This window comes from Miscanthus floridulus, chromosome 7, assembly GCF_019320115.1.
Source record: "Miscanthus floridulus cultivar M001 chromosome 7, ASM1932011v1, whole genome shotgun sequence".
In the NCBI taxonomy this organism is placed as follows: Eukaryota; Viridiplantae; Streptophyta; class Magnoliopsida; order Poales; family Poaceae; genus Miscanthus; species Miscanthus floridulus.
In genome coordinates, this window is record NC_089586.1 from 39,908,756 (window position 1) to 39,920,527 (window position 11,772).

An 11,772-nucleotide genomic window follows, 5' to 3' on the forward strand; every position below is an offset into this window, starting at 1 on the left:
TCTCATGACTTACCCCTGTTATGAGTAGAAGTTTGGTTATGGTTTATTTCTCCATCATACATATAAGTTATCAATATATTCCAACTGCTCGTCCTTCCCTATGGTAAAAATATAAATAACGATACCTGGAATACTCCTAGGTGAAGTGCTACAATGGTATATTATCTATGCGCTTGCGGATTCTTTTCATTTAGATATTTTCTTTCAAGTCACAAGTAAATACCAATAAACATTTCTAGTGTCATTGCTAGAGATTAAATTCAAAACCTTGTTCTTAGTAGTGACCTTAAGAAATGCCAACAAGCATTTCTGGCATCATTGCCGGGGAAGGTAGCTAGGCAAGAAGGAAATATTGATAACTTTGTACTTACTAATGTGATCAAGATAACCACTGACCTGTGCTCAAATAGGTTTACCCTTGTTCTATCTACTTTTATATCTTATGCAGGGTAATGTATGATCGGTTTTGACCTTCCAACAAAATACATTGAAGATTCAGAAGCATTAATCAAGAGAACTAGAGCTAAACTTAAGAAAGTTTTAGCTTTAGAATTGGAAGACAACCAGATAAGGCAAAGCTTAATACCAGTTTTCAATGCATGGCTCACAAGACACTCTGTGAATTCTCTGCTCCTACTACAACCAACATCCGTACTAGACTAGCAATCAATGTCAGAGACAATGGATTTGAGCTCAAGCCTGCTCTCATCAACATGGTGCAAGCCAGCCAGTTTGGCGAAAAGGCACATGAAGATGCGAGTGCTCACCTCCAACACTTCCTGGAGATCTATAGCACTTTCACCATCAAGGGCGTAACCAGAGATGCCATATTACTTCGCCTCTTCCCATTCTCACTTTTGGGGAAGGTGAAGCAATGGTTCTATGCCAACAAAGATAGAAACACTACATGGGATAACTGCTCCACTGCCTTCCTAGCAAAGTTCTTTCCCATAGGCAAGACCAATGCTCTACGTGGGAAAATCACAAGTTTCCAACAACAACACGATGAATCTGTCCCTAAGACATGGGAACTCTTTCAAGATTACATACCAGAATGTCCTCATCATGGGATAGAGAATTGGCTACTCATGTAGACTTTCTACCATGGGCTGACCAATAGCACCTGTGAGAATATGGATGCTGCTGCTGGAGGTGCATTCTTGTCACTCACAATCCTAGGTGCAACAGCTCTCATGGAGAAGATGGCCTCCAACCAAGGTTGGAATGAAGAACATCTTCAGACCCACAAGATAGGTGGAGGTATGTATCAACTCAAGGAAGTAGACATGCTATCTGCCAAGATGAACCTACTGATGAAGAAGCTCGAAGATCGAGCTAATGAGAAGCAAGAAGTCATGCACATTTATGATTCCTGCATGACATGTGAAGAATATGGAAACACTAGGCATTCAGGGAGTAACCATCCTAAAACCCATGAGGATGTGAACTTCATCAATAACAACTACTTTCGTCCTCAACAAAATCAAGGATGGAATCAGCAACAAAGGTCAAATTACTAAGATAATTACCAAGGTAACTATCAAGGTAATAATTTCAATAACCAACTACCCTTGAGAGAGTTAATTTCTAGCCAAGCTAAAATAATGTAGGGCTTATCTAGAAAACTAGCCTCCAATGATAGAATCTTAGAAAACATAAATAATACAATGGATAGCTTCTCCTCTGCCATTAAAAACCAGCATAGCTTGAATAAGATGATAGAATCACAAATAGCTCAGTTGGCGGTTGTTGTTTCTCCAACCAACAAAGGTAAGATTTCAGAGCAACCAAAAGATCTAGAAACTATAAATCTTGACGATATTCACAATGCAGCATACTACTCCATACAACCATCAGCTAGAGGATGGATAGATTATTCCTTGCCTAAAAAGAAAGGTGATCCAGGAAGACCTGTCATCCCCATAGCCATTGGACCTCACATTTTCCAAGAAGCTGCCTATGATTTCGGAGCAAGTGTCAACATCATGCCTAAGGTAATTTATGATAAAATTAATGGAGATACTTTGTTGTACACAAATATGCTTTTCAGCTTGCAGATTAGTCCCTCTGCTACCCTAAGGGAATTCTTGAAGACATCTGTGTACGAGTGGGACAATCATACATACCCGTAGATTTTGTGGTTTTAAAAACAGGTGGAGATATAAGGGCACCTATTATTTTGGGCCAACCTTTCCTAAGCACCGCAAAAGCCATCATCTACGCAGATAGTGCCAAGATCTGCTTCACAATCAAGGATAAGAAGGAGAAATTTACTTTCAAGAATCGTATCTTGCAATCTCCTGGTCATCCACAAAAGTTGTACTTGCCCGAAGAGACAACAGTAAACAAAAGGAGCAACAACAATCTCTGTTTATCTTATCCGAATGCTTTTGTGGGATGTGATCGGCAAGCTGGTACTTGTATTTGAACTCGTGTGTGTGAGTTAAAATATTTGCTTCCGCTACTTTACAAGACTTGGTTTGTAATAACTATGACTCTGAGGTGTTGTAATCTATCTACAAACTGTTTGTGAAATGTTGTAACGTGTGATGTGTTATGTTGAATTACTGTGATTTTGGTTATATGCAAGTTGGATTGAAATCCTTCGTGGTTTTAGTTGACTACCGGGTTTATATGGGCTCAAGTGCGAGAATTTGATCGTTTCGGCGATTGTTTTTGTACTTGTGCTCTTATAAATTGGTTGGTTCTGTGACAGCTGGCATTAGGGCTAGATTCAAAACTAAACATGTCATACGGGTATTTAAAAACAAAAGCTTTTGTTGCGAAAATGGTTTTTCCAACTCATAGTTATATATAAGTGTTTAAAAATCTGAAATTTTATAGTGTGCTGGTGATCACATCCCTTGGAGCCCACATAAGGACTTTTAGGTGGCTTATATAATTACTAACTTGGGGGAAGTGATTGTTTCTATTTCATCATCCATGTGGCGTGCTATTGCATGGGTGCCATTCGCTTGAATGGTAATGTATGGATCAATTGCCTCTACGCCAAGGTAAGTGTGAGTTGTGAGAGCATAACCGTCCAACTATCGGTCTAGGGAAGACTTAGTTGTGGTTACTGGAATATTTACATGTTGCATACATGTACATATGAAAGTACTTAATTGTGGGTATATCTGTCGGGTAGTTTGGATACCAAAGTATATATATCCGGGGATGTATATATGGAGAGTATCTTAGTTTACTACTTTCATTGTTAGCATTATATCTTGTTGGGTTGGGCTGCAATGAAATTTTCTGCAGGTACGCTAACAACACACCGGGTAGATCGACTAGTTATTCCTATTTGAGAGAACATGTGTATGCCACCGTATATTTCGCTAGAACTTAACTTTTCCTAGGTTTGTGAGGACGTACGGAATGAGCATGCATCATATTCACTCATGTCATTCATATTGCATTACTCCATCCCCCTTATAATTGCTTATCCCAATTATTAAGTTCCATCTCTCAACAAAATAATCCTCTCATGAGAGTTGCATCCCTTTTGATACAGATGGCCACGCCAGTGTTTCCTCCTAGTAGCAGCACCTTTTTGGACTAGTTTGGTACGCCTACCTTGCTCTGGAGGGTGCTAAGCTCAGTTGGGTACCCGAACTCGTGTGCTCTAGAGGGTGCTAAGCTGGTACTTGTATTTGAACTCGTGTGTGTGAGTTAAACTATTTGCTTCCGCTACATTACAAGACTTGGTTTGTAATAACTGACTCTGAGGTGTTGTAATCTATCTGCAAACTGGTTGTGAACTATTGTAACATGTGATATGCTATGTTGAATTACTGTGATCTTGGTTGTATGCAAGTTGGTTTGAAATCCTTCGTGGTTTCAATTGACTACCGGGTTTATATGGGCTCAAGTGCGAGAATTTGATCGTTTTGACGATTGTTTTTGTACTTGTGCTCTTATAAATTGGTTAGTTCTGTGATAGTTCCACCTGCTCTCCGCCATAAATCTAGTTCGCAGCGCCGTTTGCCGACTCCCCCCACCCCACTCCACCGTTTGCCAGAGCCACTTCCCTCTCATCGACGTCTTGCCATTCCGCCCCCTCTCCTCCATAAATCAGGTTCTCAGCACTGTTTGCCGACTCTCCCCCACCCCTCTCCACTGTTCACCAGCTCCCCACACCTCGCTCCACCATTGGCCGGCAACAGTCGAGCCCGCTATCCGTTTTTGTTGGCCGTCTGAAAGCTCTAGTTTGGTTTTGGTGAATTGATGAAACCCTAAGTGCTAACCTAGCTTATCAAGTGATCATGAGATAGGTAGCACATTCCAAGTGGTGAAGCAAATGAAGATCATGACATGATGATGGTGATGCCATGGTGATGATTAAGCGCTTGGATTTGAAAAGAAGAAAGAGAAAAATAAAAGGCTCAAGGCAAAGGTATAAATGGTAGGAGCTATTTTGTTTTGGTGATCGAGACACTTAGTGAGTGTGATCACATTTAGGTTCGATAGCCGTACTATTAAGAGGGGTGAAACTCGTATCGAAATGCGGTTATAAAAGTGCCACTAGATGCTCTAACTGATTACATATGCATTTAGGATCTAGTGGAGTGCTAACACCCTTACAAATGTTTGTGAAAATATGCACATTTGAGCAAGGGTGAAGAAGATAGAGTTAAAAAGGAGTTAGTCACGCTGGTCACTCAGTGATCGGACGCTGGGGTCCTATGTCCGGTCAGTGGAAGCAGTGAAGACGATGGCGTCGGTCTTCGACCGGACGCTAGGTCACTTAGTGATAGGACGCTGATGGGATGCGTCCAGTCCGACTGACATGGCAGCACATAGTGAAGAGGGTGACTAATCGGACACTGGGTGAGTCTGGTCAAGGGTGACCAGACGCGTTTGATCGTGAAAAATTGTCTTTGGATGCTTATTGGAAATGACCGGACATTGAGGTCCTACGTCCAATAATTTTGAGCAGCGTGTCTGGTCACTACTTAAATGTACTAATGACCATTGAGATTGGTCGATCAGTGTTTGAAGGCGATGCACGTGGCAAGTATCGAGCGACCAGACGCTAGGGTTCTACATCTGGTCGATCTGACCGGAACATCCGGTCACCCCGAGCAATGCCCAGTGAAGGGGTACAATGGCTCTATTTCATGGGGGCTTCTATTTAAGCCCCATGGCCAGCTCAAGCTTACTCTCTTGGCCATTTGCATTGACATAGCAACCTTGTGAGCTTAGCCAAAGCCCTCCCACTCATCTCCATCATAGATTCAACATCTTTGTGAGATTGGGAGAGAATCCAAGTGCATTGCTTGAGTGTTTTGCATCTAGAGGCACTTGGTGTTCGTGTTTCACTGCGGGTTTCACTTGTTACTCTTGGTGGTGGCTGCCACCTAGACGGCTTGGATCAGCGAGGATCGTCGAGCGAAGGTTGGTGATTGTCTCCGGCTCCGATCGTGGTAATTGTGAGGGGTTCTTGACCTTTCCCCGGTGGAGAGCCAAAAGGTACTTTTATGGATTGCTCGTGGCTTGTGTGATCCTCATCTTATGTTGGTTGTGTGGTACCCTATTGAGGGTTTGGCGTGTAATGCCAATTAGCGCGTGAACCTCCAAGTGAGTGAATCGCCACAACGAGGACTTGCTTGCCGGCAAGCAAGTGAACATCGATAAAAAATCATTGTGTCATCATTTGATTCCGAGGTGATTAGTCTACATTGTTATTCATTCTTGTGATTGATTGGCTCCTTCCTCAACACAGTGGTATAACCATCTTGCTCACTCTCTTTACATTACCACAATCTAGTTGTCAAGCTCTTTAGTGTAGCTAGTTGTGAGAGCTTGTTAGTTTGGTTAGTGTGGATCTTTAGTTAGCTTTTGAGAGCATACTAACTTAGTGTAGTATCATAGCTATTGTGTGGATAGAAACTATATAAACTAGAATTGTGGTAGGTGGCTTACAATTTTTGTAGGCTAGTGCAACACTTACTTCGCCTCATAATTGTCTAACCAGTTTGTTAAATGTTGTTGTAGAATTTTTAATAGGCTATTCACCCCCCTCTAGCCATTAGGACCTTTCACCATCCAATTCCATCTCTCTGTCTGTCGTTTCCTACACATCTGAGGTAAACAACCTTTGGATTGGCCCTGGTCCCCTTTGAGTCTAACCTATCCTCCACCTTTATAGTTTATTGTCATATATTATCGGTGTTTGTTCTTTGAGCTTCCAATCCATTGCATCCATTTGCATCTACGTTTTGGTATGTTCTGTCTCTCACATTTGTGAACAATTTGGCATATCTTTCTCTGAGATCTACAATCTGTAGAAATAATTTATAATTTTTTCTGAATAATTTAGCATATATTTCACTGAGATCTGCAATCCATAAAAATAACCTGTAATTTTTTTTGAACAATTTGGCATATATTTCTCTGAGATCTGCAATCCATAGAAATAGAAGTTGTGTTATCCCCAAATTACATCATTTTTTCCAATAATATCTATGATGAATTCATTGTAAATGTAGTAATAAGGCATTATGAATATGTAAAAATACATTGTAAATGCAACCAAGTGCCATGCATGGCCAGAACACTCGGTTTGCTCATATTTTATTGAGTTCACAGCATTAATATGTACTCATCTGGAGCTTGGGCGTGCATCTGGTGTTGAACAAGGCTTGCTTTATTTGTGCAGGTCCAAAACAACTTGTACGTCACCTTCATCGTAAGGTTCGTCATCACCTATGAAGTTTTTAGTTTGGTTATGTGTACACATATTTGAATGTTCTCAGTGGGAGCTTGCTAGTTAGCATCAAGTCATTTTTTTGCTGTGTTTTGACTTTTCAATTGAATGGCTTGACAACATTGTGTTCTATTAGGACTTGTACAAGGATGGCGGGAGTATATGCACAGCTCGTTTTAAAAAATCCATTAAGGGGGAACCCCTCCTGTTTTACGCAAAAAAAAGCAAGGCTCATTGCTCATGAAGCACCAGTGCCTGAGGCTGTATTCCCGTCATCCCCTTCCTCGTACGTTGACCTTGGGGGAATCGATGGGGTAAGCCATCTGTGTATTTCAGTAGCTAAGACAATTACTCTATTATATATAGTACAATCTTATAGCCTGAGTATTTGATCTGTATGTGCAGGAGCAAGCTCCCACCAAGAATGACACAACAATAGCAGATAGGCCTACTAGGCGCGGGGGTATCATCGAGTTGGATCTGTCCAGAGAACTTGTGGAGCCATCCCCTTCATGGTACCTCGACCTTGGGGGAATTGGTGGGGTAATCCATCTACATATATCCGTAGCTAATTCAATTACTCTATTATATGTAGAACAATCTTACAGCCTGAGTATTTGATCAATATGTGCAGGAGCAAGCTCCCACCGAGAGTAACACAACCACATCATATAGGCCTCCTAGGCGCCAGGCTAGGTGAGGGCGGAGCAAGTTGTGCACCGTTAAACATTTTATCACCGAGTTGGATCCGGCTGGAGAACCCGTGGTGCCATTTGGTGCCATGGGGCCTTACAAGATGGCCAGCTCAGTGTTAGTGAAGGACAACGTACCTATCAAGTACATGTACTGGAAACAACCAGGCAGCGAATGGGTGGTTCCATAGGAACTGTTTGTTTTTCCTGATGTGTTTGATGAAGAAGTGGTAAAGGATAAGACATTCTTTATCATGGGCAACTCATTCAAGTATTTGAGGTACTACCTGAACTCCCAATATGTAAGGAAGGGCATCGAGCCAGAATGGAGTGAATACCCACATCAGCAAGAGTATTGGAGTGATTTCTTGCGTGAGAGGAATCTGATGCGCATGCATCCTCATCTATGATCTCTCCTTTGGCTTAGAGGTTGGCCTCTGAAGCCCTTCAGTCAATTGACAACCTAGAGACCTACTTAGACTGTGTAGCAAAGCTTGTCTTAAGTGTGCTTCACCTTTTTTCTTGTGTTACAGACAATAATATCATCTTTAGTGGAGCTGACCATTTTGGAGATATCTGGGCTACAAGAAGATCTTGGTGGTTTCATTATAGAGACCATCACCTTATCTAATCAAGGTGCTACAGTTCTAACCATGGAATGCCGGTTTCATTTTGGACATTTGTTTGTGTTATGAAAACTATATATTCGTTGTGGTTGGATTTGGACGTTATGTCGCTGTGGTTGAAAACTATGTATGTTGCTGTTGTTTTCTATGGATATTTGTGTCGGTGGTGTTCTGAAAAATATATATGTTGCTAGAGATACGTAAGCCATGAAATTTCTATATTGTTGGTGCTATAATGTATTGTGAACAATAATGATGCACACTGGTAATGCCGGCGGTAATGGACAAAACATTACTGCCGGAACAAACACAATGGCGACGGTGATGCTGGCCCTCATTACCGCCGGAGGGCACACCGACCACGTGCGCTGGCGCCTACATCACCGACGGATGGTACGCTAGGCCGGCATTGATGTTCTCGTCATCACAGCTGGATAGTATGTCGGTCTGGCGTCGATAGGGCCATCATCACCGACGGCTGGTACACTGGCCCAGCGATGATAGGTACATAGTCACCGCCGGATGATGCACCAGGCCAGCAACGATGGACGCATCATCACCGTCGGATGGTACATAGGACCAGCGTCGATGGACGCATCATCACCGCCGAATGGTACGCCATACCGGCGTCGATGGTTACATCGTCTCTGTCGTATCATACGCCAGGCCGGCGTCAAAGGTTACATCATGACCGCCGGACGGTACGCAAGGCCGGCGTCGATGGACGTATCATCACCGTCGGATGGTACTCCGGACCGGCGCCGATGGACGCATCATCACCGCGGAATGGTACGCCGGACCGACGGTGGTAAAATACAGTCACCGTCAGCGCGCAACCGGCAGAGATAAAGGTCGCCGATCACCACCGACATACACCAATGGGGGCTAAAACCGTCGGTAGTGAGGGTTCTGGAGCCGGCGGTGTTTAGCTTTCTATAGTGGTGTGTGATGTTATATATATATATATATATATATATATATATATATATATAGGGAGAGGCTATTCAGCAGCCGGCTATAAAATAAGTTATTCTGTAGCCACCTCTATTTACCATAATTTTATATACTAATTTACCATAATGTCAATACATATTTACGATAGTTGGGTTACTATAACACATGGGAATATTTACCATAACGTTATAGTAAAACCACTTAGTAAGGAGTTACTGTAAATCTTGTAAATTAACATAGTAATTATCGTAACTCAAAGTGGCTACAGAATAAGTTATTCTGCAGCCAGCTATAGGATAGTAGTTATATATATATATATATATATATATATATATATATATATATATATATATATATATATATATATATATATATATATATATATATATATATAGAACTACTATCCTGTAGCTGGCTACAGAATAACTTATTCTGTAGCCACTTTGAGTTACGATAATTACTATGTTATTTTACGAGATTATAGTAACTCCTTACTAAGTGGTTTAATATAACGTTATGGTAAATATCCCCATGTGTTATAGTAACCCAACTATCGTAAATATGTATTTATATTATGGTAAATTAGTATATAAAATTATAGTAAATGGAGGTGGCTACAGAATAACTTATTTTGTAGCCGGCTACTGAATAGCCTCTCCCTATATATATATATATATATATATATATATATATATATATATATATATATATATATATATATATACTATAATATGAATGAATGAATTATTTGAGAAACTAGTTTGTGGATTTTAATTTCCCTGTGGTAAATAATTTTTCTGACTATAATCGACAGAAATTTATTCGTTGACGGTAAATCTTATTTTTCTGTCGTCTGAACTCGATAGGGATAGAATTCTAGACCTCGCGGCTGGTAATTTGCTTGTTGACATCGACCAGACAAGGAAATTGGGGTACTAACAAGGAAATTGTTTCACCGATATACAACTTTTCTATCCTTATCACTTTTGTCCAATCGGTAGTTTTTTGTCGGTGAAACGACCTGGAAATTAATTTTCTAATTTCCTTGTCAATTTCATACTAACACTTAGGGAGTAGGGAATCTTGTCACATTTTGTTACTCATCTATTACATGTGGAACCTAAAACAAACTTGCCAAATTTAGTTGCCAACCAAACATTTGCTAAATTGATAAAAATTTCCTAAGATGAATTGTGTCAAAGTGTGGCTAGGAACTAAATATAGCCCCAAAATGATACAATTTTTTCTAGGTAAAGTATAAATTTGAATGGGTTGTCACTGTTTAGTTCCTTTCTGATTCAAATGGCACTATCTTCATGCTGGATATTTCATCATTGAACTTACACGCATACTTTATTTGATAATTACATACATCAATATTTTAGCAATAGATTTTGGTAACATGGAAACTCGATAGTGATTGGCATGTGGAAGGTGGGTTACGTGGCATGTTGCTGTGAATCACTATGAAATGATGCAATCGATGGCAAATAGAAGTCAATGGATGACAATGCCGTACGTATATCAGGAGTGATCATGCAAGCCCGTGTTTTAGATATATGAGCTCCACATTTTCATATAGGATACGGTTAATCGTAATATGGGCAACTTACTAAAATTCAGACCATCGCATGTGTGCGTGATACATCCGTTTCGACTGAAATACGCTACAAAAAAAAGGTAATAAAAAAACACAACCACATACATTATACGTCTAGCCATGTTAATTCCTAATTCTTGGCCCTTCAAACTCGGTACCAGTCGTTAGAATATATGGGCTTGGCCCAAATAAGAAATTCTGAAATTCCTAGAGAAATATCAAAGAGTAGAAGTAAGAATTCTTTAGTCTTGTCAAAGTGGAGGTAGCTATACTTAAATATATATGAAAGTCCTCTCCACTCCTATGAGTTCAGCGTGAGGAGGAGAAAGAAAGCCCACATACATGCGCTTACTTCGCCGGGTGGGGAAGGGTGAAGGGCGTGGGCACGAGGCACCTGCATACAAAATCTGGCTCCGCACCGAAATCCGGCTCCCCCTTGTGGTCGCGTACCTCTTTTTATAGTTTTAGTTTCTGACTAGTAAACGTGCCCGTGAATTACAACAGGAGAAAAAGTGCTACATACCAAGGGCTACTATGTGTGAGGATTTTTTTACTACATATTTATATGTTTTTCCCTTTTTATAAAATTTGAGAGCTATAATTTATTCTATGACGACATCCAAAATATAAGCAAATGTTGGCAATAATATGACAATATATAATTAAGCTTATTTCAAATTAAAATAAGGTCCTAATAAACTTTTTTCTAGCATTGCTAAGCACAAAAATATTTGCTCGTAGTTATAATTAATTTTATTTTTTATAATTCGTTAGTGCAGTTAAATATCAAATTATACGAAATATTTTGAAGACACGTAACAATCTGTAACTCAAATTAGCATGGAATTAGTTATTGATACCAAGGGCTACTATGTGTGAGAATTATGACAGAAGGCCCATCTCGATTTTCCATGTTTTATTGTCGGCAATGGCACTGGTGCATACTTCAGGATTTTATTTTGAACTATCGACTAAATCAGGTTATAATAATAATAATATGAGTCTTGCTTTTAATACATTAATAACATGTTGGTGGAAATATTTATTTTCTCATCAGTCAAAGTTATGGAGTTCAAAGCCGATAATTTGTTTTTTTATTTTTTTATTTTATTATATTTATCTACCTGATTCTATGTATTTAGTTGAACGTGTGAACGTGATGAATAAAGAAATATAATTGCTGGAACT

At 40.1% G+C, this 11,772-nt stretch overlaps 1 non-coding gene across 1 annotated transcript; it reads right to left on the reverse strand.

The window, feature by feature from the left end:
• Nucleotides 1-963: 963 nt before the first annotated feature.
• LOC136468220 (small nucleolar RNA R71) lies at nucleotides 964-1,072 on the reverse strand. Its single transcript, XR_010761753.1, has one exon. It is a non-coding gene; the product is annotated as a small nucleolar RNA R71 (small nucleolar RNA).
• Between the last annotated feature and the right edge of the window lie 10,700 nt (nucleotides 1,073-11,772).